This window comes from Pinus tabuliformis, chromosome J (assembly GCF_031772625.1).
Source record: "Pinus tabuliformis cultivar Carrire ecotype Pingquan chromosome J, CPIR1, whole genome shotgun sequence".
NCBI lineage: Eukaryota > Viridiplantae > Streptophyta > Pinopsida > Pinales > Pinaceae > Pinus > Pinus tabuliformis.
Window position 1 is genome coordinate 930007579 of NC_142295.1, and position 24483 is coordinate 930032061.

Genomic DNA, 24483 nt, shown 5'->3' on the forward strand with positions numbered 1-24483 from the left:
ATATAAGGTGGAAACCCAATGTGGGTGAAAGCCACCTGCTGCAATGTCTATATCTTCTTTCAATTAGAAACTTCTTTTACAATGATTTTTTACTGGTGCAGTCCTTTACCAGTACGTAGGCTGCAACCTGCTGAGAGCTACAACCCTCTCTTGTTTTCTAGTCTCTCCTGGAAGGGAGCTACAAGCCCCTTAGCTCTTGTACTAGCTAATATACTAGTACGTAGGTGTTGACCTACTTCTTTTCTTCCAAGAACCACTTTTCATAAATTTTCAATAATCATCAAGTACATGTGAATCAACCAATCTCCTTTTTCAATCAACCAATGAATCAACCAATAACTTCTCAGAATGCAGTAACCAGAATAGCAATACCATTAATCTAAACCCATAACTCTTCAGCAATAAATAAAAGATAGCCAACGAATATTTCAAGAAAAGTTCACAACTTCACCAATAGAAGCCTGTGAATATCTGCAGCTCTTCTGTGTCTAAACTGCGCAGATCCACACCTGGTCCTTCTTCTGCTCTGCGTACCTCCACACCTACTCCTTCTACTGCACTGCGTACCTCTGCTCAGATCTGCACCTGCATTGTCTGCTTGACAGCGTACCTCCGCACCTGGTCCTTCTGTTCCTTTGCATACCTCCACACTGTGCCTTCTTCTGCACTGCGTACCTCGCACCAGCGCCTTCTGCTTTGTTGCGGACCCCCACACCTACACCTTCTGCTGCGTTGTGGACCCCCGCACCTGCGCTGTGGATCGCCTGCGGACCTCTGAATAGGCCAAATTAATAGTCCTCCAATGTGCCACAGACAGTCAGATCCACAGATCTAATCATGCGCCCGAGAGATCACCACCTATCAATAGTTTCGCCTTAAATTTCACCTTGATTTAGATATAGCTTTTAAAACTGATCACCCTAAATTTCAGATCTTAAGATATTCAAATTTCACAAGTGACTAGCCAAGTGATCTCTTTTCCTTTTTATAGGCAATCCCTTATTCACACCATGGGACAAAAACATCGAAAACCAATACAAGGGATCCAAACTGGGGTTCAATAATTTAGATCCTATACCACGGGCCAAAACCATAGGATCATGAACGTCGGGCTAAATACCATGGGCCAAACATAAGAATTCCCACGTGTGCACGCTTTCTCTGCGTTGGAGTGAGTAGATTGGGGTCCACACCTACTGTTCGGATAACCTGCAGACATGACCGCACTTGGTGAACGGTATGCCTGCGGGTCTGCACTTTTTGAACGGTGTACCTGTGAACCCCTTATTTTCCATCATTTTGAGAGCCAGAATAGAGATTTGCCACTTGAGTGAGTTGCCATCAAGTACAACTCCTGTGCCATAGCGCCAAACCTGAATCATAATGCCAACAGATTTTAGTCCCATCCTTGTACCTTTTCTAAATTTACCTCAGTTCCACATGAAATATAAGGTCTCAAAGAAGAAACAATTGACTTCTACATGAGGGAAGTTCCTCCTGTAGTAGCCTGTACAGTCACATCAAAATACCAGAATCATTTTTTCCACCTGTTGCAACATGATTAGTTTTGATAATTTAAATTTGCTAATATAATAGGTTTTAGTAGTTTAGAAATAATAAATGGGTCTGCAAGAGTAAATGCACCTTCAAAATGTAAATTTAAGTTTCATTAGCTGGTTGATTTAGTTAATCATGCATTTAAACATGATTAAATGATGTAATAAAGTAAATTCAAATATGGTTTAAAAGCATATGAAAATGAATTTTCAAAAACTGAAAGAGGTTTTTGTTGATAACATCCTCATGTACAAAAACCTCTTTTATTTTTCTAACAACTATTATGGTTTGGGAGATGAAAATGCATATTTGAAGGCATGTTTTCCAGAAATTTCTTTTTTTAGTCACCTTTTTTCAGAGGGTATTTTGACTAAAAAAATAACTATTTGGAAACTGGAAGAGGTTTTTGTTCAAAATATTTCAAAATACAAAATCCTATCTCACTTTTCACACAGGTCTCAGGGGTTGGGAGATACACTCTCATCATGTTTAGCCTATTTTTCCGACTGTGCAATGTCTTGTTTGAGCCACCCTTTTTCATGAACTATTGTGGATAATAACAGATGAATCTTGGGAAACTGGAGGAGGTTTTTGTTCCTAAGATACTAGACTACACAAACCTCTCTCATTTTTCACACAACTAGCTCGGATTGAGATATTCGAAGGGATTACTAGACCCTATTTTTCATAAATTCGGGAGGAAAGAGCTCAAGACAGTTAGTGACTTGGAGGCCACCTCATCAAATATGAGTTGCAATCAAATTCAAATTTCTCTTATTTATCAACATAAATCCTCGAGGATAGTACAAGAACTCTTCAAATAGTTTTAGTTACCTTTATTTGTGTTCTATTTTTGTAATACATTTTTCAGATATTTGTAATAGCTCTTGATATTTTTATCAAGATATTTTGTGAGGAAATTGTATGAATACTTAATCAATTGAAGTAATATGTGTGGGCTTTTGATGCCAAGACTCTACACTTTGTAATAGATTCTCTTATATGATTTCTATTGAAAGCCTTATAGCTCTAGTTTCACAGAATTGTGTGTTTCTTGTATGTTTTTCCAGTATTTCCATATCTGTTTTTTGCACATGTTCAAGCATTTATAAGAAGGTCTAGGTAAGTGTAGATTGAGTATCAATTTATTCTTAAATCCTTTGAAAAATCTTAACCTTTAGAAAGAGATTAGCTTATTGGACTGTTTGTCCAAGATAACTCCTCTTTGGTTGGTTTTTTCTTTATGCCTTTTGATAGCCATCAAAAGAGATTAGCTTATTGGAATATCTGTCTGCAATAGCTCCTCTTAAAATTGGTCTCAGTTTCGCCTTCTTGAATAATCTGCAATGTGTTTTGTTGGGCTGTAGAAATATTCTACACACATCCAAATTTCCCTAGTTGTTAAGAAGTTTGTATGACTGCTTAATTATTATGAATCTCCTTACATTATTTTACCATAATTCTTGAAAAAGCTAAGTCATTCTGTCAAGTTGGAGGCCGAAATTTTAGAATGGACCTTGTGAGAGAAGCCTTTAATCATGATTAGGGATTCTCATTGGTCGCCGACCACCCCCAATTAAAACCATAAATCTGGCCATTGTTCTTCATAGTTTGTTGTTCAGTGACATGTGAATAGCGTTAAACAAAACCTCTTAAACATTGAGGGAGCCCCCTCTAGTTCAAGGGCCAGCTTGAACCTGAAGGTTGGTTGAGTTGGTTTCCTAGTGTAGTTTTTGCAACCAAGGACTGCCTATGGGAAACAAGTACAACACCACCAAAGAGTAAAAAATCCATCCACCTTGAGCATCAATAATCCATTTCTGAAGTGAGAAGAGGCACACCAACAGATAATCCATCCACTCGAATTGCAGTAGATTGAACGTTGGGAAGAAGCTTGCACACACAGAAAATTTATCAATCAAATAATCATCATGATATGAAGAATTGTACATAAGCAAACAAAAGAAATCAACACCTTCAACCCACCATGATATCAAGCCTAGGAACAAAATGCATGCATCTCCAACAACCATCGGGTAGGTAATGCAATATTCTTCACCTCTTATCTTGAGCTTATTATAGTTAGAATTTGTTGCCAATGAACAAGAGATGAGTTTTTATAAGCTAAGGATGGGTCAATAGTCTCGACCACCCTCAACCATTTAAGTGCAGCTAACTCCCTCACTCATGCAACATGGAAAAGACAAATTAAGAAGGGTGATGATTACGAGGAGTGTGGACAATAGTTAAAAATGGAAATTTGTGCAAAGGCTAAGTCATCAAAGTACTTTGAGCCACTACCACAAAAGGGAATAAAAATGAGGCTCAAATTCACTTGCACACTTACTCATTCCCAAGAAACAGTTGGAGAAACCTATCAAGATACAAAAGGATGAGGTAGATTTTATTAGAGACTGCCTGGGGTGCCACTGAGCTACTTCAAACAGTGTTTGCAGGTGCTATAGGAGGATCTATACTGCTACAGGAGGATCTGCATTGCTACAAGAGGCTCGAAAGGAAGCTACAAGAGAGAATTGAAGGGAGAAAGGGAGTCAAAACTACCCAAAGTTGTCCTCAAACCCTCATGCACATGACAAAGTTATCTTGAAAGAAGTAAGTGGTTTCTCCCTCTTTAATTTCCATATATCTGCATGGAGAATTGTGCTTGAATTAAGTACCCTGTAGCAAACAATTGTGCAGTAGTTCCCTTTAGAAAATGTTATATGTGAAGGCAAGATAGGGATGAAATTTTGCCATGAGAAGGCCAACCACTAGAGCAACCACAACTAAGTAGCTCAAGGCACAAACTGCCCTGCTATAGGGGAAAACATAGATGCTACAAGAGAAACAAGGCTGCTACAAGATACAATCTACCTACTACATGTATGTACCAAGAGGCAAAACGGGGCCCTATCTTGATCATTTGGCCACAAAACCCTAGAAAGTTCAAGGAATTTGCAAGGAAGGGGTAAGTACTTGATCTTTCACCTCTTACCAAAAAAAAAAATTGTATGAATTTTTGCAAAATTCCTCCACTAAACACCCTGTAGCAGAACCCTGAGAACAAAAAACATTTTTTGTGAGGATGAGCATTATGATGGGAGAATTAATTTTCTTTGAAATTGGCATACCACTTTTCACCTCACTCATCAACAAGAAGCACTCCTCCTCTTGCCATAAGTTGAAATCCTAAGTTCTTTGAAATTGATAATTGGTAGCAGGGTTCCCTTGCACAAACCTTGAGAACACATGGACAAATTTTGTTGACATGGATAGAGAAGATTTTCTGGACTTGAAGAGACAGTCAGGGATGGCTCTGCAGAAGAAGAGGGTGGCAAAGAAAAAGAAAAGGTTGAAACAAAAGAAAAAGTGCTTGGAAAAAAATCAAAACAAGGGATAAAAGGAGAGTAAGAAGCAAACTGAAGAGATAACCTCCCTCCAATCCAAAATAAATGAGCCCCAAGCCTCTCAGAAGAAGCCAAGCACCAGGGGAGCCATGAACAAACAACTAAAAGAAGAATATGCCTTGCTACAGGAAGGCAGAAAGTTGCTACAGGAAAGAAGAAAGTTGCTACAAGAAAGTGTTGTATAGCTGCAGGATAGATCAGGGAGGCCACCAGGGCCATGAATGAAGCATAATTAGGTCACTAAGTTGCCCAGAGGATGAGAAACACTTTCAGTAGGGGCGTATGATGGGCCTCCAAATTATACATAAATTAAGGCCCATCTGACCATCCTTCAACACATTAAACCTCTCTTTTTGCATTAGATAACATTATTTTAACTTTAATATGTTCATTAGAAAGGTTTAGAGATAATTGCATATTTATGCCTAATATTATTTATTTTTGTAGAATATTATGAGAATATTGGGAAGATTATGAAGATTTGGAGGAAAAGATAATATAGGGAATTTCTCCCTCCTATAGGAGGATCAAGATTGGATAATAAATGAACAAGATATTATGAAATTATTGCACAAATTTAGGAGATCCAATGATTGAGAAAATCTAGGAATGTGCTCCCTGTCATTTAATGCAAATTCCTAGTGTTGAGAACCAGATTCACTATTTAAGGGATTTTGGAGGGAAAAGCTTCCTCCTTTTAAGGAGAATGCTTCTTCATTATTTTTTATAAGTACCATTCGAATTGGCCTCTAGGGCATGTATTTCTTAGTCTTCTTGTGGAGAAAAATTGATATTTAGCAGCTCCACTTTCATTTCTAGTAGGGATGTACTTGGATTGATTCAAATAATGATTTTTGGTGCCATTTTTAGCTTCTAAAGTTTGTTTTCCTTCATAGGAATCTGAGTTTCCTTGGGCATGGCCATCCCAGGAGCCTCATATCTCTCTTATACAATTTCTTTATGTCTTTTGAATGTCTTTTTCACTTGCATCTCTTATTTATGCATTTACTATTCATACTTCTTTTGTTGTAGGTCATATTGGTTAAATGATTGAAGTGAGTTATTTTGCAAGTTATTTACAAATTAAAAAGAATGATTCATCCTTATAACAAATTTGGAAATTCATAGTCATTATTGAGCTACTTGGATTGTTTTACTAGTTCACAAATCTAGAATTTCTGGAAGTCCCTTGTAGCAAAATAGTATTAATTTTATGTTATTTTTTAGAACATGTTAATAAGTTTCATTTGAGTTGATTCCACTTGAATTAGGTCATAAAAACATTCAATTTAATAACAAAATTTACCCCATATAATTTTCACTTGATTAGGTTAGGCATTTGGTAGGTTAACTAGCACACTAGTTCTTGAATTTCTAGTTTTTAGAGTAGTGAATTTCTGCTATTTTTTAACCTGTGTTAACAGGGGTATTTTGGAGTGATTCAACTTATAATGGAGTCCTAATACATCCTACTTAATAAAAAAATGTGTCCCATCCCGTTTGCATTTGATTTAATTTGGAATTTGGCAAGTTATTTCCTCCTATAGCAAAACATGGTCTCTTGTAGCACTCATATAGCCCCCCTGTAGCACACAAAACTTGACTAGATTTGCTCCAAAAGCTTGGTTTTTATCCCTTAGGATTGAATAATGACCTATAGGCTTTGAACCATGACTGATTAGGACCAAAATACCTCTTAAGCCTTGCCTCTTCTCCATTGCAATTCACCTTTACAGTTATGGTTAGTGGACAAATTCATGACTTGAAGAGAATAATGATGGTTTTCAGGATTACTTCATGAAGTACCTTATGAACTATGTTGAAAAAATCGATTTTTAATGTAGCGATTGAAGAATTATTTCATGATTAAGTTTTTTTTCATACACCTTAAGCTAGGGTTTTGATTTTCAACATTATTATTTCTATTGCATAGACTAGGTTTCCTTTTCAATGCAACTTTTATAATCTATAATTAGGCTAGTGTTTGATTTCATGATATTCACTTCATTGCATCATATCAATGAAAGAAGGACACATTGCATTCTGCACATATAGTGCTGACACCTCTTAAGTTTGTATGAACCCCATGTTGATAATTTAAGTTGGTAGCCTTGGGAGTTGCAACATTCTTGTTGCAATACTCAGGCTCATCACCAAGCATGGGGTGTTTGCTTGAGACCATACAACGCTCGCTTGAGTCTACACTCATGAGACTCTCGATCAAAATTATCCAAGCCTTCTGGTTTCTCGATACACATCCTCCTCAATAAATCCATTGAGGAATGTTGTTTTCACATCCATCTAGTGGATCTTCCACCCCATATGTGCAGTCAGAGCAAGGATTGGTCTGATGGATGAGTAGCTTGCTATAGGAGCAAAGGTCTCCTCGTAATCAATTTCCTCAACCTAAGAGTACCCCTTGCCCACAAATCTGGCCTTGTACTTTTCTATGCTTTTGTCTGTTGCATGCTTTAACTTGAAGACCCATCTCAAACCCACAACTAATTTATCTGCTGGTCTTGGGACCACTTTCCAAACACCATTGTTTACAATGGATTTGTACTCCTCCACCATTGCATCAACCCATACAGGTTTCTCTACTACTTCCTCGAAATATGATAGCTTAGTCTGTACAAGTGCAATCATTAGATCCATGTAGCTAGTGTACCGATCTGGTGTCCTTCTCTGCCTGTGCTGATTTGAAGGAGCACCCACATTCTCTCTCGCATCCTGCACAAGTCTCTTAGCTTCCTTGGTCCTTTTCCTACCTTCTCTAGATTGTTATGCTTGAGTGGTTGTCTCCACTCTTTGCTCCTCAACTTGTGGCTTCACAACATCCTCAGGGTCCTCCTTTGGAACTAAAAGCTCCTTTTTTGGTGGGATTTGAAGCTTCCTCTCAAGAGAGCATCGCATGGCTTTATCTTCATCAAATTTTACATCCCTTCACATAATTTTCATTTTTAGGGATGGAAAGTACACATGGTAGTTGTGGGAAGTTTCTGTGTAACCCACAAATACCCCCAATTCTGTTGTCAGCTCTAGCTTCTTCCTTGATTCTTTGGAGACATGGCAGTAAACAAAGGCTCCAAAAATCCTGAAGTGTGACACATCTAACTTCCTCCCCGAGAAAGCCTCCTCTGGTGTAATCATGCCAAGAATCTGATGAGGACTCTTGTTTTGCAAATAGACTGTTGTGTTGCATGCCTCGGCCCACAAATTCTGAGGTATGCTTTGGTCATGCAACATCGCCCTTATTTCTCCCACAATGCTACAATTATTCCTCTCAACCACCCCATTCTATTGTGGGTTGTGGGGTGTTGTCAACTCTCGTCGAATGCCTTATTTTGCACATAAATTTTTAAATTCATTCGACATGTACTTTTTATTTTTTGTATCATCGGATGTGTTCTAGCCATGAAATTTGGTGGAGAGGCTAGAATACATGTCTTCTCCAAAACCCAGAAGTTGTTTTTGGAAATTACACCTAGAGGTGACTTAATTAAAATAATTATTCATTTTTTTAATGTTTCCTAGTCTAAACTTAGGGAATATGATTAATTAAAGGGTATTAATTAAGTCATGGTGAGAATCTTCTAGAAAAAGATATGGATCAAGTTCTAGTTAATCTTAGCCATTAATTAAGTTTTAATCATGGCCGTTGATGTCTCAATGAGATATTATAAGAAGAAACTTGATGGGGCTTGGAGAAGACACACTTGCAGAGTTTGATTTTGCCGAGAAATTGATTTCTAGAGTAGCAACTGTGTGTTGCTGGAAGTGATTCAATGAGGTCGAAGAAGTGAGAGAGGGGAAAAGATAGTAAGGCCAGAGGAAGATTTTTTAGTTTCAATGAGTACATTGCAGAGAGGCGATGATTGCCACAGAGAGGCAATGCAGGGCCCTCTTAGGGAGATTTCTGTTTTGTTGGGGAGAAGTCGAGATTCTGAGTGAGAAGCTGGGTAGAGGGTTCAGAGGCAAAGAGTATCAGTTTCCTAGACAACAACATATGATATAGTGAGAGGAGATGTAGTTCGAGCTTGTGGGACGCAGTAACTTCGTAGGTTGGCATAGTGACTACTCAGAGGGAGCAAGGAGCAACTCAATTCATGCCGAGGTCAATGTGGGATCGCCTGTGGAGTGAGAAATTTTTCTCACTAGTCATTATTTCCAGTTATTTCTCTATTTGAATTGCTATTTTAAGAATCCATAGTTTTTACTCATATTTTCATTACTGTTGATAATATTAAAACCCTCAACTATTGCATCGGTTTTCCCGAGGTGGGTTTTTCCGGGGACTTAGTTCAAAAATAACGATATCATATTGTGTGTGTGCATCTATTTCTAACAACATTTTCATTTCTTCCACAATATTTGTCTTGTGAAGGTTGTCGTATATTTGTTTCGATATTTGTTGTAGCACACAACAAATAATTTGTTTAATTAAATGAACAATTAGAAGAATAACATCAGTGGTTGTAATAGGATTTGGGGCTTGCCGAATTTTCACATGGTATCAGAGCACAGATCATAAGCCAGAGAGTTGAGTAGCAAGAAGAGGAATTTTGAAACTCTGCATAGGAAGCAGTTTGAAACCCTTAGAGGAAACGTAATTCCTTTGGCCAGGAGGGTCAATTTTTTGAGGAAAAATTTATTTGTCTGGGAGAGTCGACAAAGAATAAATTTTCTAGATTAAAGAGTACCAGAGGCAGAGGGAGCAACAATATTTTCCTTGCAAAGCAGATCTTTAGATGGGATGCAGTTATTTTGCAGCAATTTGCTGGTGCAGAATAGCACCAAGAGGAAGGAAGAGCACACACTAAGGGAATTCTTTCCTCAGAGAACTTCTAGTCCAGAATTTTGTTTTTCACTATTGAGAAAAAATAGTTGTGAGCAGATTTTCCCACTCTAGCAGGGAGTGTGTAGATCCAGTCAACAGTTGTGCAAAGGAGAATGGGGAGTTTGTCTTTTTGTAGAGATGGCATTAGCAGAGTTGAGAGATCAGGATCGGTTGGAGGGAGCCTACAACTACGTGATCTAGAAGGCAAGAATTTCCTATCTTCTAGATGAATATGAACTCAAAGCTTATATCGATGCAGTGGTATCTATCCCCACAGATGCAGATCAGATGAAGACCTACAAGAAGGAGATGGAGAAAGAAAAGAGGTTGATTCTCGATGGGGTTCGAGATCACGTGGTGTCTCACATAGCGGAAAAATATTATGCTAAGCAAATGTGGGAATCCCTCGCTACGCTATACCAAGGATCTTCCGAGTAGTGGAATATGTATCTTGAGGAGATGATGAGATGTACAAGGATGTAAAAAGGGGATTGCATAGACTGCTTCCTCACTAGGATTCAGGATGTCTGATACCAACTGTTTGCAGTAGGGTAAGAGCCCCAACCTATAGAATTGGTGCAGTTAGCTCTAAATAACATTTGCGAAGACTGACAGGTCTTCGTCAAGAGTATTCTAGGTAGAGACAAGTTTCCTAATTAGGATTGAATGTGGGTTGATCTACAATAGGAGGAGATGAGGCAAGATTTGGTGAAGAGCACCATCAATGGCACCAACAACAACAGTGGGATGGAGCAAGTGAAGGAATAGGATAATTTGGCCCTCGCATCAAAGGGGCAGCATGAGCAACACAGGAAGAAGATGGACCTTTCCAAGGTCAAGTTCTTTAGATCTGGTGAGCTTGGCCACTACAAAACCAAATGTCCTCTCAGGAATAAGGACAAGGAGGAGAAGCAGGACCAGGCGACAGCTCATGCAAAGATTGATAGGTTGTCCTCCAAATTGGAGGAAGAGTTTTCTGATCACCCATATACCTCCAGGAGTGAGGTGGGGTGATTTGGTTTTGTAGCCCCAGAGAGCTACAAGATGGGAAACATTCTCTAGGAGGTCCACCTCATGAATCAATACCTTGCTACGGGAGCCTATAACATGAAGTAGTAGGATGGACCAGTGGAAGATGGTGTAATTAGATGGCATAGTGACAGATGCAGTAGCTAGTAGCAGTCAGATACTGGGCAATGCAGTGCAGGGTTGGCAGTAGTGCAGTTGGCACGGAGCAGAGTCAGCAGCAACGTAGAGGCTTTAGTGACAGCATAAAGACTAGCAATAGTTAGATACTCAAGAGACAGATGCATCATACTGATCACAATTGATTCAATATTTTGGATGCTTATCAGTTGCAGCAACAACAGATGGAGAGGGAGTTGCAGTGCAGATGCAGTGTTGGCAACAGTTCAGCAGGGCCAATAACAACACATATGCAACGCATATTAGAGTTGCGTAGTAGTTGGTGGGAAGAAACAACCATACATCAACAACGTGACAGGAGGTGGTGAAGAGATAAGGTGTTGCTTCAGTGGGTTGTAGCGCTATAACACATTCCTCACTAAGAGGGTGTTAGTTTTTGTAGTATTGGATATGCTCTAGCCATGGAATTTGGTGGAGAGGCTAGAATACATGTATTCTCCAAAACCCAGAAATTGTTTCTAGAAATTCCACCTAGAGATGACTTAATTAAAATAATTAATCAGTTTTTAATGTTTACTAAGTCTAAACTTAGGGAATATGATTAATTAAAAGGTATTAATTAAGTCACGGTGAGAACCTTCTAGGAAAAAACATGGATTGAGTTCTAGTTAATCTTAGCCATCTATTAAGTTTTAATCATGGTCGTTGATGTCTCAACGGGTGATTATAAGAAAAAAATCGATGGGGCTTGGAGAGGACACAGTTGCAGAGTTCGATTTTTCTGAGAAATCGATTTTCGGAGTAGTAGTTGTGTGTTGCTCGAAGTGATTTAGTGAGGTCGAAGCAGTGAGAGAGGGGCCAAGATAGTGAGGCAGAAGGAAGCTTTTCCAGTTTTGGTGAGTACATTGCAAAGAGGTAGCACAGATCCCTTTTGGGGAGAAGTCGAGATTCTGAGCCAAAAGTTGGGCAAAGGGTCCGGAGGCAAAGAGTATCAGTTTCCCAGACAACAATTTATGAGATAGTGAAAGGAGACACAATTCCGAGCTTGTGGGATGTAGTAATTACCTAGGTTGATGCAATGATTGCGCAAAGGGAGCAAGGAGAAACTTAATTCGATTGAGGTCAGTGTGGGATCGCCTGTGGAGTGAGAAATTTTTCTCACTAGTCATTATTGCCAATTATTTCTCTATTTGGATTGGTAGTTTAAGAATGCATAGTTTGTATTTGGATTTTCACTACTACATAATATTAAAACCCTTAGTTGTTGCACCGGATTTCCCGAGTTGGGTTTTTCTGGGGACTTAGTCCAAAAATAACGGTGTCATATTATGTGTGCATCTATTTCTTCCAACGTTTTTATTTCTTCTGCGGTATTTGTTTTGTGAAGGTTGCAGTGTATTTGTTTCGATATTTTCTGTAACACACATCAAATAATTTGTTTGATTAAATTAACAAATAGAAGAAATAACATCAGTTGTTGCAATAGGATTTAGGGTTTGTCAAATTTTCACAATACTCACCTCCATTATCACTCATGAGAGCCTTCACCTTCTTGCTTGTTTCTTTCTCAACCAGTGCTTTGAATTCTACAAACTTGGAGAATATCATCCTTCTTCTGCATGAAGAAGATCTAGTACTTCCGTGAGAATTCATCAATAAAAGTGACAAAAGAATTGTGCCTGGAAGTAGAAGCTGTCGAGAAAGGTCCAAAAACATTAGAGTGGATCCTTTTAAGGAGTGCATGTGCTTTGTTGTCCTGATCATGGAATGTGGCTTTTGTGTACTTCCCCAAGGTACACCCTTTGCATGTATCTTGCTGCTTTAGTGCTCCTTTTAGGAGGCCTATGGTTATTTGTTGCATGATCTTCAAAGCGCCATGATGCAAATGGCCAAGTCTTTTATGCCAAAGTTCATCGACTTTGCGACTTTGCATCTTCTTCGCCTTTGCGCTCAATGAAGCACAATCCTCCACATCTAGCTTGTACCATTCCACTTTACCTGTCCCATGGCCATGTGTCTCAAGAATGATTTTATTTTGTTGAAGATCACATCATAACCACATTCTTCCAAAACTACAACAAAGACGAGATTTTTCTTTAGACCCAGAATAAACATCACATCCTTGAGTCTCAGAGGGGAGCTAGACTCCCTTTGAAAGGTGGCTGCACCAATCTTGGTCACGTTGTACCTTCCATCATCTCCCATCTCAATGTGCATATGGAGATATTTCTCCTCCAAATCACTGAAAAATTATCTATTCCCCATCATATGGAATGAGACACCATTGTGCAAGTACCAAAAGCTCCCCATCATTGTGTTGGCTATGCATGCAATGAGAGTAAAGTCAAGCTCGAACTGTGAAGCGAAAGCTTCACCTATTGCTCCTCTTGAGGTCTTATTGCTTGTCTTATTGTGTGGCAACTTTGTGGCATAGTGCCCGGATTTATGATAGTGAAACCACTTGATTCTGGACAAGTCTTTCTTCTTGCCCTGCTTGACTAAATATTTCTTTGGATTAGTATTTCTTCCATTTCCCCTTCTTTTCCTTTCTAGCCAAGGCACAATTTTCTTCATCCTCGCCCTTGGATGAAGTCACATCTCTTGTATTCCACCATATTTCCTCCTGTACCAAATCAGACCATATGTGTTCCCAATTTGGTAGTTTCTTCCTCTCATTCATTGAATCTTGGTAGTTGTGCCAACTCTTGGGAAGGCCTAGAAGGGCTAAGCTTACCAAATCATCTTCCGCAATAGTAACACCAACTTGACCAAGTTCATCACAACATTGTGTGAACCTGCTCAGGTACTACGAAATAGTCTTGTTCTTCTACATGTTGATATTTCGAAGTTTATCCTTGGGTGCCAACCTCTTATGGTCACTACTATTTTGGAAAAAAAATTTAGTGCTTGCCACATTGCATACAAAGTCTCTTTCCCGTGGATCTTTGAGACAATATGGTCTCGTACTCCCTCCAATATGATTCTCCTCACTTTGGCTACACACTTCCTCCATTCTGCTAGATCATGAGCATCAGTTGCTGCTGGTTTCGGGATATCATTATCAATGAATTCCATCAATCCATTATCATCCAACACTACCTCCATGTGGTCCTTCCAAGCAACATAATTTGATCTTCCCTCAAGGGCATACTTGAATCTTAATCCATAGAAAGCCATCCTTCTAGCTCTGAAGAATTGATCCTGCAAATTCGATCCTCCTGCAATATCAACTTCGAAATTTTTTCTCTATTGTTAATCCTGCTCTGGTACCATGTAGAAATTAATGTGTAAATTCGAAACTGCTCATGAAATTTACTAAATCACAAGACTCAAAGCTACTCTACTGATCTGCGGAATTTAATTCACCATATGAAACACAAATCATAGACATGCAAAAAAGGAAACATCACACATGCACAAAGATTTTCTAGGGGCAAGCAACTACTCAAAACCCCTTCCTATATGTATTGCATTAATCGGAGAATAGAGATGAAGTACATATGTTTGCTCAAGCCTGAACACAACTTGCAAGTGTATAGTCTATCCCCCTGCTCGACTGACTGACTTTGGCCAACACTTAGCCAATTTTCAAGCCCTCCAAACTCCTATTTCCTTGCACTATTCCTTGAGGAAATTAGCCCCTATTATTTAGGAAATTCCCTCAATTGGATTGCACAATTCCTCTATGTCCTTCCTCTCACTGCATGCACTACATGTACACATTGGAATAGTCTACAACTGATAGTACATTACCTTGGAATCTCCATCTCATTTGGGTAACTTGAATTCTCTGCATGCATCAATTATTTTGGGTTGATTAATCAGTTAATTAGTTGATCACTAAGTGAATTATTTTGGGTTGATTAATCAGTTAATTAGTTGATCACTAAGTGTGGTTGAAGTTCCGCTTCCATAACTTGACCTCCACTAGTTCTTCTAACAGTTAGAAGTTTAACTAACCATAACTCAATTTAACTGAAATAGATTGCTACAAATTAGCAATCAATCACATTGAATTGAACTCAAACTTCCCCAACTCGAATTAACTAAGTTAACTAAGTGACCAGTGCCATGTCACCTCAGTGAACTACCTCCAGAATTTCTACTAAAATGGAAATTCAAATTTTCTCTACTTTCACCAACTTAGAGTCAAACTAAGATTTTCTTGCTGCATTTTCAACAATATCTCTTACTCTTAGTGCTTTTAGGAAAATGTTGCAACTCAAACATATCACTAAATTTCTAAAGTTTTCATAGGTTAATATTTCTCAAGTTCACATGGTGGTGGGTTTTATATCTTAATAAAATAGTTGGCGCAATCCAAATTAGAAGCTAAAAATATGCACAGAGTTGGATGACCCTTATAAAGAAATGACAATGATTGTTTGCCCATCTAATTAGATAAAAGTCTATGACTTGCATGATAAATATGTGGGATTTTAACATTATTATGCCCTACACAACAATTTTGTTTTTCAAAACATTACATTGTTTAAATCTTAAACCAATGCCTTAGCACATACATGTGCATTATATTTTTCATAAAATGTAACCTACACTATTATAAAAACTAGATTTTTGCACAATCATGCAAATTTATAATAACTAAAAATTATATATTCCAAAACTTAATTTAGTTCTTTTACTTTTCAATTCTTGTACTATATTCAAATTAGTTTTGCAATCCCCGGTAATCATTCATCCCAGCAACATATATTGCCACTAATGTTTCATGAGAAACCATCATGATTGTACATCACCACACTGCCCCTAATGTTTCATGACAGACCATCATGATTGTGCATCACCACCGCCTCCGCAATAGGAAACGTTAAGGTAGAACAGGTCCTCCATACCGGGCAACCAGAGGTTTGCAACAAGATGGATGGACCAAAACCTATTATCCAGAGATTTGTTCAGAAACTCTAAGATATGTCAGATCTCTCCTATCTCAACTCACGGATGATTCTATAGTCAGGAAGAAAAAAGAATGTTAAAAAAAAAACAATGCACACTTACATTCAAAAACTTATGTTGGAATTGTAAATTTTTCTTCTTTGAGGGGTTTGGACTATGTCCTAAAACTGCTTCTACTTGGCTAAGAAATTGTTTTTCTCAGACGTAAGGAAACAGGTTAACAGCCCAAGACCCAGAGGCATTTGACAGGAGTGAAAGTCTGCTCCTTACGGACCACCAGCGGATTATTCCAAGTGGCGTGGTTTTCCTTGAATAACGGTGATGAGTCAGCCTTCATTCACGGATAACAGCTAGAGATGGTTGTCCTCACTGCGGTTTGATAACTGAGTTATGATAGGTTTTCCCACCTGTATAAAAAAATTCTTCCTCGGTCTAATATCTCTGGCTAAGCTTCCTGAACTATCTTCTCAGTAAAGAAAGGGAAAGGCACATGCTGGGATGGTTTCACGATGGATTTATTTCAGATTGTGGGAAATTTCGAAACACTTTAGAAGCAGTTGAAGAATCTCGAAATTATAAAGCAATGCTAGGGGCTTTAAAATTGACCTTTCTAACCTTGATTCCCAAACAAGATAAAGCTCTAGATCTTAACAGTTTCAGACCTATCTCTCTATGCAATTCAGTTTACAAAGTTATTAGTAAAATTATGGCGGACCAGCTGGAATCCCTCCTCCCTTCCATCACTTCTTCATTGCTCACAGGAATCTCTGATTGTCTTGTTTTAGTACAGGAACCAGTTCACTCTCTCAAAAGCTGGAAAGAGGATGGCATGTTTTTGAAGTTCGATCCAGCGAAATCCTATAACAATGTGCATGGATTTATTTGTTTGAGATTCTGTGTAGATTGGGGTTTTTCTTATCCTGGATTTATTGGATTTCAAACTGCATTTTTTCAGCCACCTTTTCAGTCCTAATCAAAGGGGTTGCACTGACTTCTTCAGATGATTCAGACCCGCTCTCTCCTTTCCTTTCCATTATCATGATGGAGGTTCTTGGTAGAGCTTGATCTCTTCCTAGAAATGAATATTTTCTATAAGGAATCAGCATTTCCCCAAATTTACAATCAGTCACACATTCCCAATTTGTGTATGATGCTGTTCTCATGGAAGCAGCCGAGGGAAAGAAAGCCAAAGCATTCAAACAAATTTTGGACGTTTTGGAAGCAGTATTTGGACAAGAATTCGGCATAAAATTCGACATATAAAATATTATATATATATATATATATTTAAGTTTAAGCAGCTTAAAAACACATTTAGCCACAATTCTTTACAAATAAATAATGTAGATTACCTAGCCAAAAAAATAACCATTAACTTTCACTAAATCCATATAGACAATTAAAATTTATTTTGCTTAATCAGCAAACGAAAAGACAGGGTTCTCTTTCTCAAACCCAAATCATCATGATTGCAGAACTCATGGGCTTCCAAAGTGAAGAAACCCCAAACCCCCAACCAAATATCTTGGCTTCCCACTCACAACCACAGGAGTTGGGAGAATAAAATGGCACTCCACCAGCTCAAATATCATAAAATGAATTGATTCTTGGTCCCAAGACAGTGCTCTCTGAAATTGAAAGGAAGTGTAGACACTTTCTTTGACAAGTATACCCAAGAAAAAATTCAACCTGCAACCATGGTTGAAACTTGAAAGTAACAGAACCCAAGTGGACTGGCATGTTTGGCTTCAACACCTGACCTAATGAACAAAGCCTTGGCTGCAAAAATCACCTGGAAATTTCTAACATCTAACCCAAGAAAAAATTCAACCTGCTATCATGGTTGAAACTTGAAAGTAACAGAACCCAAGTGGAATGGCATGTTTGGCTTCAACACCTGACCTAATGAACAAAGCCTTGGCTGCAAAAATCACCTGGAAATTTCTAACATCTCCATAGCACTGTGGTGTAGGATCCTAAAGCAGAAATATCTCCCTTCAAGCCATCCTTTATCCCCTTTACAGGACCAGGTACCAAAGATCTGCTATATGGGACAACGTGATCAACTGCACGGATCTGTCCGAAATTGGCACATCTTGAGGGAAATTGGTGAGGACAATATTTCTTTTTGGTTACATCTTGGAATGCACTCCACCTTTCGCTGGAAACATGGAACTATAGTTTGAAGGCACATTGATAAATGGATGCATTAAGGCTGCAAAAAAGTATAGGCATCAATCAAATAATTGTGGAAGGTGACTCTAAAATGATTATAGTTTCTCTTCACAATTCTTCTCCCAACCTATCATGGGAATCAATATCCTGTGGGGAAATGGGCCTGGAGAGAAAAAATATGGGCATCAATCAAAAAATTGTGGAAGGTGACTCTACGATGATTATAGATTCTCTTCACAATGTTTCTCCCAACTTATCATGGGAATTAAATTATCAATACCCTGTGGGCAAATGGGTTTGGAAAAAATTATCAGGTTTTGACTCAATCAGGTTCAAACGTGCCAGGAGATAACCCAAACATGCTATTGATTGGCTGGAAAACAGAGAGATCACCTCAAAGCATCATTTCTCTGTCAGTACACTCATTGATAATGCAGAACATTGGAACACTATCATTTCTCTGTTAGTACATTCATTGCTAATGCAGACATTGGAACACTAGCGGATTCAATTGGTGTGCAAGGGAGTCATCGTTACAGGATGATGCCCATTTGATGCCGAGGACAATGTATCGTTTATTTCATCATTCCATCATACAAATAAGGCAGAGGCAACCCTTTATTTATTCCCAATAGCAGGAGCCTTCACCATGAGATCAGAACATCAACATCTAGTAGCTCAGGCTGGAGCAGCGTGAGGAGTCCAATTCTGGGACAATTTTTAGATATCCTGAGATGCAGTCACAGGAATCATCCTCCGCAGCGCCATGGGATCCATCAATTGATGGACTCATCGCTCTCATCGCTCGGATCAATCAATCAGATGGCCATCCAGATCAACGAGATCAATTCCCATTACAGTGAAGCTGGAGTGACTCTCCCATAGTAAGACCACGGAGTTCAGGGAGATGTTAACGCCAAGCTGGATGTCACTATAGTCCATGATTGAAAGAAAATGATGCCCTCTCTCTTATCTGTCAAATGGCAATGACTTGCCAGGTTGCCATGTATTATGTTTGTGTCTCTGTTTCTAGTTCTGTTAGCTTCTTACGATGCTGATCTCCTTTCTATTCAGTTTGTGCCAGACCTACTTAGTCTGAATTTTCCCTTTCATGCGGAGCTCTGTTTGTTTTCTCCACGGATTTGAGATAAACAGAAGAAAATGATATCATCATGAAAAATTGCATCAAAATGTGGATGTTTTTTGAACTCAGGATTTTTTGGGAATTGTAAATTTTTTGGAATGGTAAATTTTAGTTTTCAAAGATTAAAATGTTTTTGAAGATTTTTTAAAGTATTTAATTAATTAATTTATTAGTATAATGATATTACAAATATAAATATGGTTGATATAATTTAAAGTTTTATAAATATGATAAAAAAATTATTACAATAAGAAGAATGTTTTACTGATGTACATATTTACTGAAATAACCATGTATAAAAAGGTTATGAATCAATTTTAATTAAAGAAAAATAAAGAATTATGAATGAATGTTATAAATAATAACGAGGAAAATAAAGAATTATGAATGAATGTTATAAATAATAATGAGGAAATTATCATGAAGGAACTTATTAAAATTGGAATAATCTTAAATTTTTAGAAAATTGGTGGGTGGAGAGCCACTTAGCACGAATTTAATTTTTTAAATTTATTAAAAGTAATAGATCATTTTGCTAAATAAAATTTGCTTATATAAATAAATGTTATAAATAATAATAAAGAATTTATCATTGAAGAATTTATTAGAATTAGAATAATTTCAAATCCCTAAAAATAAAAGTCAATGCAACCTAACAAACTCATTAGATAAGCATTAAGACTAAACATAAGCTAACCATATTCTTTTGAGAATCAATCTAGACCCTCAATTAAAAAAATGAAAAAAAAATCAACAAATCCTCCAGAGGATATATTTTATGTTTTCCCAACTCCTCGTGAAAAACTTTGTGAACGAAGAAAAGAGCACTCAGAGTGTGCTTTATTTTTTGAAAATTTTGTTATACATCCAAATGTGTATAGATGACAAATTTTTTTGGGTTCAGATTGTATTTTTTTTTTGAATTTGGTTACACTAGCTGAAAATTTATATTTTTCAGATTAAAGAAAAAATATTATATTGAAGTGTTTAATTTCATTCATAATCATCTATAAAAAATGTATATAGAAATCAATATTTTTTAGTGAGTCAAAATTTTTATTCATTCCATCAACTCTGTTGTGAAATGAGACGTTGGAAAATGCCAAAAGAAGTGTGGGAAGAAAGACTATGTATTTTTTTTTTCTTCCCAAAACGTGAAACAAAAAACATTTTATTTTAGAATGTGAGGCCTTCAAAAACAAGAAGGAAAGTTATGCAGATATTATCGCAGCTAGTTGTTGTGATACATCAACTAGATGAATAAGCAATATGTCCGTTTATTATGAAGCTTCACAGAAAAAAACCTAATACATCAATCAAATAAATAAGCAATATATCTCATAAACTATTTTTTATTATAAACTAAAAAAAAACCTAATACATCATCAAAAAAATAAACAATATATGTCATAAGTTATTTTTAACTTAATAAACATTAAAATAATTTTCTTTCTTTCTGTTTTAATATTATGTAATTCAACAAAAATACCAACAAATTTGAATGGTTAGAATAAGACATCTTGGCTACCATACGTTGTTTTCCATGGCCAGTATTAAGTGTGTACAGACTTTGCGTTGAGTGGCTTGTGTGTAGTATTATAATTTATAAATATAAATTAATGAACACATTCTCACCATCGTACTATCTATAAACAAAATTTACCATGTATGAGGAGACTCGTTACTTTAATTACTTTTTTGGATTTTTGTTTTTTTTAAATAATTTTTATTTTTATACCATTTAAGTCAATTCACTAATAAAAAATATATAAAATAAAATTAAAAATTTTAAAAATATTTTTTATTTAAAATAATTAAGCTAAATTTTTTAAAATTTCAGTGAATTCTGTAAATTAATTTCAAAAATTATGATAATGATGATGATGATTGTTAACGTCCACTGAGACCAAACTTTGGTCTATCAAATCTAAAGAAATAAATTATTTACTTTGATTTAAGATTTTGTTCCTATGCTCAAAAAGCTTAGAGAGAAGCTTCCCGAGCTCACTATAATTTTGACATCATAAAAGGCTAGGAAGGTCAGTATTGCGACAAAGATTATGAAACTGAGATCTAATGTGGTTGTATGCGGGGCACTCTAAGAGGAAGTGGTTTTCATCCTCGATGTTCCTATTCTCACAGAGATGGCAGATCCTTTCCATCCATGGTGTTTTAGGAACTACCCAACGACTTGTTTCACTATGGAGCTCATGAGAGTTCGTTTTAATCTTCGCTATATTAATTTTCTTCTTTGAGTTAGTTAAAATAGAGAGATAATTTTGATCTTCTAAGGTGGAGTTGATGACCTTCTTATAATAACTTAATTTTCTTTTAGCTGCTAAATCTTTCTTACACCACATTTTTTCTTTGAACTTAGAAGTAACAATATTTTTAATGTTATTAATGTTTTGCAATGCATCATTCTCGTTATCTCCCAAAGGTTTAACCAGGCCCTCGTGTCTTTATACCACCCCGCTTGAGCCTTAGGTGGTTTTGGCTGGAATTAAAGCTAGCTTAGGAAATCTATGATCACCTATGTTATTGAGTTTGTGCTTGTACATCAGAAGCCTAGTCATAGCTAGGCTCTCGATAGGGGAAAGACCTACTTCTATAAGGAGAATAGGATAGGGTGTATTGCTTTTAATTTCCAGGTTATACGTTATAAAACGCTTCTGGATTTGCTCAATCTTTCTCCAGGATTCTCTAGAGATGTTGCAACCCCAGACCTCACATCCATATAAGATAAGAGGAGTGACTAAATATTCAAAAAGGAACTTCTTTTTATCCCACATTACGAGGTTTGTCGTTTTACAATTATTTTCGAAACCAAAATAAGCTTTCCATCCCCCATTAATCCTTTTCTCAATGCTATAGTTCCAATTGAGCTTGTGATGAATATCAATTCCTAGGTACTTGTAAGGATACACTTCCTTTAAGTATTATTGTCATACACAGAATTAGCGTAAGTGTCCTTCTTGGATTTGATAATCATAACTTTTGTTTTGTCAGTGTTAACAGTCATACCCATGGTAGAGCAGAAATCCTTAAGAAGCCTAAGTTGTTTATCAAGATCAGATGGGAACCTTGCGAGAAGAACAATATCGTCAGCATAGAGAAGAAGGATGATGACTATCCCAACTAAGATCGTGCCAACACAACCTGCTTCCTCTAAATAACCTTCAAGCTTGTCGATGTAAATGCCAAATAGGGTAGGGGAGAGGGGGCAACCTTGTTTAACTCCAATATTACATTTAATATCTTTCGACCACCCCTCATTGCTTTTTAGCTTGGCAATTACATTCTCGTATAATCTTATAGCGGCAACTCTCAACTTGAAAGGAACCTTTAGCTCTTCTAATCTATTCCAAAGGTTGTTTCTAGGAACCGTATCAAAAGTCTTTCTAAAGTCCACAAAGCAACAAAAGAGATTGAATTTATCATCACGACATTCCTCCACAATGATCCTAAGTGTAACGAGGTGGTCTGTTGTTGAGTGATGCCTTCTAAAACCCGCTTGGCCTTTAGCCCGCTTACTTTCATTTTCAAGCTATATGCTCAACTTATTTTTCAAAATAATACCATATAGCATGGCTAAGAGAAGGTTGATCATAATGGTTCGATAATTAGAGGGGTTATTTGTATCCCCACTTTTAAAAATAGGGATAATGAGGCTCCCAGTCCAAGGTTTAGGGAACCCTTGCTTGACTGCTTGATTGAAAAGCTTGTGGATGTGGGGGATGAGGACAGGACCTCCAATTTTTAAGATTTTTGCCTGGTAACCTTCGATGTCCTTAGCTTTCCCATTTGCTAGGCATTTAACCCCAAAATCAATGTCTTCTAATGAGAAAACTTCTTTTGTTGTGAGCAGGGTTTCAAAGTTATCCATGACATTTGGAGATTCATAAAGCTTTTTAAGATAGGAATTCCAATCGTGTAAAGCAATTTTATTATTATCTTTAGTTTTCCTAGTCAGAATCTACCTCCAAAATTTCTTAGGAGCTACCTTAGAGAGGTGTAAGAGATTCTCTTGTCTTTTACGAATGTACTGCCTCTTTTTCCTTTTAGTTAGGGCTTTGTATATTTTTATCTTGCCCATTTTAAGAGATTCATCAACAACTTCCTTAATTGCTCTCCTCGCACTTTTACAATCTTTGTCATACCATGGGTTGGTTTTGCTATTTCTTTTATTATTTGAAACTTCAATTGAGAACTTGTTAATATAATATGAGAGGGTTGTAGTAAAATTATGATAGAGGTCTTCTATGTTGTCTATACTAGATAAAGGAAGCAAATTAGTTTTTAATTCATTTAGAAAGAGATCGTTTTTATTTCTATCAAATATTAGGTTCTTTTGGCTATAAGGATTATTTTCTATGGGATCTTTATGCATGACAAAATTGAGAGTTATAAGTAAAAGCCTATGATCAGAGTCAGGCTCGTGGTCTTTTAAGATGTCAAAATTTATTATTTCGTTGTATAAAGGGAGATCGGAAATAACATAGTTTACCACGCTGCTACCAAGCCCATGGATGCATGTCATCTGGCTAGAATTTGGCCACTTCTTTAGACCATTGCAAATTATGAGATCCTGAGCACTACAGAGCTTGACTAGCTTCGACCCAAACAAATTCTCCCCGAGGTCTTCAGAGCTCCTTTTGTACCTACTAGCCAGAGTAGGGTCTCTGTCTAACCAAAGAGTATTAGGGTTGGAATGTTTGCTTAGAATAATAGCTTGGTTGCTTGAAGTTCTAACATTAAAGTCACCTATTAAAAGGATATTACCTTCATTCCTTAGGCTACAAATATCATCCTCTAAACCATTAGTTAAAAAACATGAGTTTTGAGAATAAATTCACTAATAAAAAAATAAAATTTTAAATTTTAAATTTTAAAAATAATTTTTAATTAAAAAATTAAGTTAAAATTTTTAAATTTTTTTTTGTTGTTGTTGTGAATATTATAAATTAATTTTAAAAATTATATATTAGTTAAAAGTGAAATAAAAGTTTTGATTTAAAAATGAAATTTTCATAAATATTGAAATTTGATGTGTATATTATTATAATTAGATGATATATACAAATTTTTATTTTTTAAAATAATTTTTTTATTTATAATAAATTCAGATTATAACCTTATAAAATTAATCATTTATCTATATAAACCAATTAAAAAAAAATCAAATTTCAATATATTTATTTTTTTTCGAAATTTTAATAAACTTTATAAATTTTTTAAAACTAATTAAAAATCAAACCTTTTTACTATCCAACTAATTAAAAATCAAACCTTTTTTACTA